The following is a 7982-nucleotide window of genomic DNA, read 5'->3' on the forward strand; positions in this document are numbered from 1 at the left end:
CAACTCTCTGTTCAAAATCTTATTTTGCCAAATTTTGGGTGACGCGATCGCGTGGGTGGCCATTTTTGAAAAATGACGCGACCGCGTAGGGCATGCGTTCGCGTGGGAGGGCTTGGGCTTCTAGCACGAGTCCAGCCCAATTCCAGCACAACTTTCGGCCATGCACCTTTTTGACGTCGATTTTCAGGGCACGCGGCCGCGTGGGGTCAAATGATGCTAAAGGCGCGGCTCCAGCCACGCTCTCGCATGACTCTCTGTTTGATTTCTTTTTCCCAATGCACTGGCGACGCGGACGCGTCACCGATGCTGCCGCGTCGTGTGCGTGTTTTCCTTTTTTTTTTAATGCAATATGCAGATGCAAATGCAGTGCTTAATGTGAATGCTATGCATGATTCCAGGTTCAATAAAATAAATCTCAAAAACAAACAAACTAAATAAAATTAAAATTGCAAAATGAACGATCATACCATGGTTGGTTGTCTCCCACCTAGCACTTTTAGTTATAGTCCTTAAGTTGGACATTTGATGAGCTTCCTGCTAGGGTGGCTTGTGCTTGTATTGATCCAGGAATCCCCACCAATGTTTGTACTTCCAATAGCCTCCGGGATCCCAAACAAGGCACAGAAAGCCTTCAAGCAAGTTAAAGCAAGTGACAAGGCCCCAAACAACTTCCTAGACCCATTCAGTTGAGCTCTATACCAACCTTTACGTTTAAACTTAAAGCTTCCAATCATGATGAACCTTGCAGGACAATTCTTACCACCGGCCATCTTCCTCTTACTCTTAATGTCACAAAGAGCTCTAAGTTGACCATCCGTCTCCAGTAGCCCATATTCAAGTGGAATTAGAAAGTTAAGGGATATGAATTTTACCCACTTGAATATTGTGAAGGATGATGGAAACTTAGGGGGAGGTATTTTTAATGAAATTGCAAGATCTACTCCCTTGTGCTCTTTTCGGATAACTACCATATCTTTGCAAGCTTCTTCAATTTCAGCCTCTTCCTCTTGGTAGCTCCCTTCCAATTCAATCTCCTCTTCATTGCTTTCCAAGGGCATGGGAGGTTGTGCTTCTTCTTCTTGAATCTCCATCTCTTGATCAACCTCTTCCAAGGCTTCAACTGTGATATGCCTTGGAGGTTGTACACCCTCCTCAGCATCAATTTCAAACGTCTTGGAAGGGGGTTCTATGACTGGACTTTCCCATGGAGGTTCTGTATCTCCTAAGTCTTCAATCACTTCTTCCTCTGCAATTATTATGGCTTCCTCCACTTGTTCCAATACAAAGCCATGTTCCTCATTGTCCACCGAAGTTTCGAGTATCTCCTTCATGCTTTGCTCTTCTTTTGATTCTCCACATGTAGCCATAGGAGTTCTTTGAGTGCTCAGATATTGGGAAACCATTGTATTTACTAACTCGCCTAAGGTGTCCGCAAAATCTTGCATACTCTTATTCATCCTTTCTTGCCTTTCTGAAGAATTTTGAAGAAAAACACGAAGTCTGTCATCCATTGGAGGTTGGGATGGATATGAGGATTCATTGGTTGGGAGAGAGGGTTCATAATAGGAAGGTGATTCATCTTGATAATCATATAGAGATGGGGAATATTGAGGTGGTGGTTCTTGTGAGTAATTGGGTTGGAATTGGGGTGGTTCTATATATGGTTCATATGGCTCATAAGGTGGTTGGTATGGTGGTTGAGGGTTAGGGTTATATGGAGGTGAATGGCGGAAAGGGGCTTGTGAGTATGGTGGTCTAAAGTCATGTTGAGGAGGGGGTTCATAGGCATATGGTGGTGGTTGTTGATAATCAAAAGAGCGCTCACCATAGCCATCATCTTGATATGCATCACAGAATGGTTGTTGATAGTCCATTGGAGGTGGTTGTTGCCATGAGGGTTGATCAAATCCTTGTGGCTCCTCCCATCTTTGATTGTTCCAACCATGGTGCATGTTGTCATTATAATCTCCTCTTCCTGCAACATAATTGTAACCAGACTCAAAGCCAAAGGGGTGAGAGTTCATGGTAGTAAGAGAAAATAAAAACAAAAATTAATAAAAAAAATATTTTGAAAAAGATATAATTTTTGAAAAAAGATATGAAAATATTTTTGAAAAAAGATATGATTTTTGAAAAAGATAAGATAAGATAAAAAAATTTAAAATAGAAATCTGAAAATTTTTTATGGTTTATCTTATGCTCAATTGAGTGGTTTTTATCAACTCTTTACTCATTTATTCATACAATTCGCATGTTTTACATTTTCCTTTCTGATTTTGTGCTATGATTGAAAATATGCTTCTTTGATCTTATATTTACTTATTATTAATCCTGTCTTATTACCATTAGATTCCTTGATATGTGTGTTAAGTGTTTTCAGATATTATAAGGCAGGAATGGCTTGGAGAATGGAAATGAAGCATGCAAAAGTGGAAGGAATGCAAGAAGTTGGAGAAATTGCTAAGCTGTCCAGCCTGACCTCTTCGCACTCAAACGGCTATAACTTTAGCTACACAGGTCCAAACGATGTGGCTCCAGTTGCGTTGGAAAGCTAACGTCTGGAGCTTCGATTTGATATATAATTTGCTATAGCTGTCCCGACGCCAGGCGACGCGAACGCGTGGGTCACGCGGACGCGTGACCTAGCAGGAACGCAACCCGCGCGGCCGCGTCACTCTTCTGCGATCTGTACGGACTAGAAAGCGCTGGGAGTGACTTCTGGGCTGCTTTTGACCCAGTTTTCAGCCTAGAACACACAGATTAGAGGCTATAAAGTGGGAGAATACATGCATTCATAATTATTCACTCATAATTCACAATTTTAGTTTTAGATGTAGTTTTTAGTGAGAGAGGTTCTCTCCTCTCTCTCTTAGGATTAGGATTTAGGACTTCTCTTAACTTGTAAGAGTGACTCTCGATCCAGGTTTTTTATGTTCCTTTGTTTTTAAGCTTCCCTTTCACTTTACTTATTTATTCCAGTATTTGAGTTAATTATTTACTCTTATAATTTAATTTATGAATTATTCCATGTCACAGATTATTGTTTGAATTAATGATAATTGAGGTATTTTTAGTTTATGATTGCTTGCTTTTATTTACGTTACTATTGCTTCCGATCTGAAGATATTTTATTCCAGCAATTTACTTTTTCCCTCTTTTGGTCTTGGTTAAGAAATCAGTAACTCAACAGTTATCAAACTCAGTGTAAGTGATAATCGTTATCTTGCTAATTGAACTGAACTTCAATAATCCCAACTTTTTCTTAGGAAATAAATAGGATTTGAAGGTCAAACTAATTAGTCCCTTGACTTACCTTTGCTTCAAAGGTTAACTAAGTGGAATTAAGATACAACTTTCATTATTGTTGAGAGGGATAGCTAAGTTGGACTTCTAATTTCTCTTACCTTGCCAAAAGTTTGCTTTACAGTATTTATTTATTTTAATTGCCATTTACTTTACTTGTCATTTAAATCACTTGCCTCTCACCTTCTAAACCCCAATTTTACCTTTTTTCATAACCAATAATAAGAACATACCTCCCTGCAATTCCTTGAGAAGACGACCCGAGGTTTAAATACTCGGTTAACAATTTATTTAGGGGTTTGTTACTTGTGACAAGCAAAACGTTTGTACGAAGGGATTTCTGTCGGTTTAGAGACTATATCTACAACGCGACTGTTTTTATGAAATTCTATACTGGCAAAAATCCCGACGTCAAAATGGCGCCGTTGCCGGGGAATTGCAAACGTGTGCCTTATTATTGGTTATTGTAAATATTTTCAAAAAAATAATTTTAAATTAAATTAAAAATATTTTTCTTTTACTTGTTTATTTGTTTTCTTTTCCCCCCCTTATTTCTGATATCTACTATGAATTCTCACCCCTCTCGCTTTGAGTTTGGTTCTAACTTTGTTGAAGGAAATAGAAACCATAGCAGGAATATGCATCAAGGTCAGACCAATCATGGATGGATGGAGTCAAGAGGATCTAATCAACCCTTTAGGCAACAATACCCTCCAAGATATCATGGACAACGACCATTTTACAATGCATACCCAGCTGAGAGATATGGTGGACAACCTTGTAACTACCAACAAGCCCCACCCCGTGCCTATAGACCATCCTCTCAACATGACCTCGAACCACCACGCTCACAAGCTTCTTTTCGCCATTCGCCACCATACGATCCTTATCCGCCCCAATGCCAATCCAATTACCCCCAAGAACCACCGCTCCCCCATACACAGTACCCATATCCATCAAAGTCAGAATCACAGGGTAGCCTCGAAGAATCACTAAAACAATGTACTACAATCCTTCATCAACTGGAGCAAGCAATGGTGGAGAGGCTAAAACAATTGTCTTCTGGACGCTCAGCCCCTCAACAGACCCCCATGGCTTTATGCAGAGAATCCAATGAAGAAAGCAGTACAAAGGAGACGCTGGAAGCTCTAGTGAACAGCATAGAGCATAGCTTCGTATTAGAACAAATAGAGAAAGCTGTCATTGCAGAAGAGGAAGAGTCGGTTGTTGTGGAAAACTCCGTCAAGGATGTTACAATTGATGTCGAGGAGGATTTTGCACCGCCTCCAATACAAATATCTTATGAAGAATTGGACAGCATAACCCAGGACGCAGGTTTCCTTGATGATGATGATCACGAGTCCTATTCTCTCAGTGATGAACTTGCATCTGCAAGTGAATTCCTTGAGACAGAAGAATCTTCCCCAAGTGAATACGAAAATGATGCAGAGGTCGACTTTTCTCAACCTCCTATTTACGACTCAAGTGACGAGGAAGATATCAATGACTTTGATCAAGATATGGGTGAAGTTGAAGAAATTTACAAAGAGGTGGAGGAATTCACTGAAGACCACAAGGGAGTAAAGCTTGCAGAGCCACTAGTAACACCCATCCCAAGGCCATTACCACCCAACACAGACTTCAAGTGGGTAAAATCCTTAACTCTTATCTTTACTTTTCCACTTGAATATGGTTTGCTTGAAATAGATGGCCAGCTTAGAGCTCTTTGCGGCTTTAAGAGCAAAAGGGAAATGGCTCATACTCAGAGCCGGTGCACAAGGTTAAACAAGGTTCCACGCTTCACTTCGAAGTACACAGATTGGTATCATGCTCAATTGCATGGATCACGGAGAACGTTTGGTCACCATGGTGAGATTCTACTTTTTAAACCGTCCGAAGGGAAACATGTAGATCAAGACGGAGGCGGATTTAAAAGCAAGGCTTTGAATCATGGACTCTATCCTGGCATTTGTCATTCCGGGAGCCTGAAATTCTGTTTGAAGCTGCTCGGAAGCTTTACATGCCTAGTTTGGGACCCCGGAGGCTATTGGCATTCCAAGCACTGGTGGAGATTTTTGGACGAATTTAAGCATAAGCAACCATAGCTGAAAGCTCTTCCAATGTCCAACTTAAGGACTTTAACTAAAAGTGCTAGGTGGGAGACAACCCACCATGGTATGGTCACTTCTTTTTCAATTTATTTCTTATTTATTGCTTTCATTTATCCTTTTTCGTTTTAATATTAACCTGGAATCATGCATAGCATTCATGTTATTCATTGCATCCTGCATTTTTCAGTAAAAAAAAAATTTTCGCTACGCGACGCGATCGCATCAGCGATGCGTCCGCGTCGCTTGGAGAGAAAGGAAAATTAAAAGTGAACAGAGAGTCACGCTGGAGCGTGGCTGGAGGCATGCTAATGGCACATATCGACCCACGCGACCGCATCGCTGACGCGTCCACGTCGAATGGGAAGTATGGCCTCCCACGTGACTGCGTGCCCCACGCGGCCGCTTGCCCTGGGTTTTCGACGTAAAATGGTTCACAATGAAATATTGTGCGAGAGTGGTGCTGGATTGGTGCTGAAAGCACAATCCTTATCACGCGACCGCGTGCCCCACGCGGCCGTGTCATCCATCTTCTGAAGCACACTCACGCGATCGCGTGCCCCACGCGATCGCGTCACCCCAATTTTGGCAAATAAATTAATTTGAACAGAGAGTTGTGCTGGCGCGAGGCTGCACTCGCGCCAGAAGCATAACATGGGTCACGCGATCGCGTGCCCATACTTAACGCGCATTGACAAACCCTATTTTGAGGGTTTATCTTGTGCTAATTTTAGGGGTTTTATCAAGGATTCCACACACTTTCTATATGAAATACAAGATTTTGCATTCCTTTCCTAGTTTTGCCCCATGAATGAAAGCATGCTTATTTTGCACTAAAATAGATACATTTCTAATCTTCTCTTGATGCCATTCGATGCCGTGACTTGTGTGTTAAGTGGTTTCAGAATATAGGGCAAGGATGGACCGGAAGAGAGAAGGAGGATGGGAGCAAAGGAAGGGAGTAAGAGAATTAAGCCTTGGAAATCTCAGCATGGGCGCGTGCGCGCACTTGGCGCGTCCGCGTGGATAGACTAGCTAGAAGCCGAGCCAAGAGTCGAGCCACGAGTCAGCTTGCGTAGCGGCTAAGCCATGATTTTCTTGGGCGCGCACGCGTACGTCACGCCTCCGCGCACATTACAAGATGCATCTGCGGCGCGCGCGCGTACCTTGCGCGTGCGCGCCGATGTTCGAATATGGATTTTTAAGAAGTAACGTGACTTAGGCGTGGAGTTAGTTGAGAATCCCATTTTTGGGGAATGCCTTGGCAGGAAAAGCTTAAGAAGACCAAAGGAGCAAGGGTTAAAGACTTTTAGTTCATTTTGTAGATTTTAGATATTTTGGGAGGTTAGTTAGTCACATTTTTGGGAGAAGGAGAGAGAGACTCCAAGCTTCCATTAGGGTTCATCTTCATCCAATTTCTGAATTTTCAATCACTTTTGGTGAGATCCATTACAATTCTCACTTCACTTTGTTCATGTCATAGATCTTCTTCTCCAATTTCAAGTAGTAATTGTAATTGCTCAATTCTCATAGATCTAGGATTCAACTTTGTACTTTTGGATTTCATCAATACCTTGAGAATTTGATTTTCATTGTTGATCTTTGATCCTTGTTGTTAGTTCCTTGTGTTGCACTACTTTTAATTCCACTTTTCTTATCATTTCACTATGGCTTTCTTTCTTGCTCATCACATGTTTGATAAAATGTCAACACTAGTTATGGAGTAGAAATATCTCACTTGGCATAGGGTTGGACCATTAGAAGAAGTTGAATAGTTGTGTCAATTGTTGATTTGAAATTAGGAATTGCTAATTGACTTGGAGTGCACTAAAGCTAGATTCTCATGAAGTGAAGCTAGGACTTGTGACTCAAGTTGATTATCTTCATTTGACTTTCCTCTATACCTAGGGGATAACTAAATGAGGCAAGGCCTAATTGTCGTCATCATTGAATACACTATAAGGATAGAAATTCTAATGCCAACCCTAAGCCAAGTCTTTTAATGATTGATTGTTTGTTTCATATTACCTTGCTAAAACCTTCAAAGAAACCCAACAAAGCTTTCTAATCAATAAGATGCACACTTTGGCAATTCCAAGGGAGGACGACTCGGGAGACTTGTACTCTCGGATATAGATTGTAGGATTGTTTGGTATGAAATTTAAGTGTCGATTAGACTATACTCACGATCATATTCATCTTTGGATTCTAATTCGGCATGCTAAATTTCGTTTATCAAAATGGCTCCGTTGCCGGGGATATTGCTTAGTGTGCCATGTTATTGTTTGGAATAAGTGTACATAGTTACATTTCATTGTAAATTGTTCAAGTGACTAACCCCTCATCGTTACCATGAATTTCATTTCCCCTTCATTGCATGACGCGTTCACAACCGAATCCGAGCTTAGTCCCTTTTGATCCGGAAATAGAACGAACTTTATTTCATATTAGACAAGCTCGAAGACGGCTAAAGTTTGGAAAAGGTGAAGAGGTTTTCACCACCTCAACCACCTTACTAAAAGTGAACATTGAACCGTCACTCAAAGAAGGCATTAGTCATACTCCCATCAA

The sequence above is a fragment of the Arachis stenosperma genome, chromosome 3 (assembly GCF_014773155.1).
Source record: "Arachis stenosperma cultivar V10309 chromosome 3, arast.V10309.gnm1.PFL2, whole genome shotgun sequence".
NCBI lineage: Eukaryota > Viridiplantae > Streptophyta > Magnoliopsida > Fabales > Fabaceae > Arachis > Arachis stenosperma.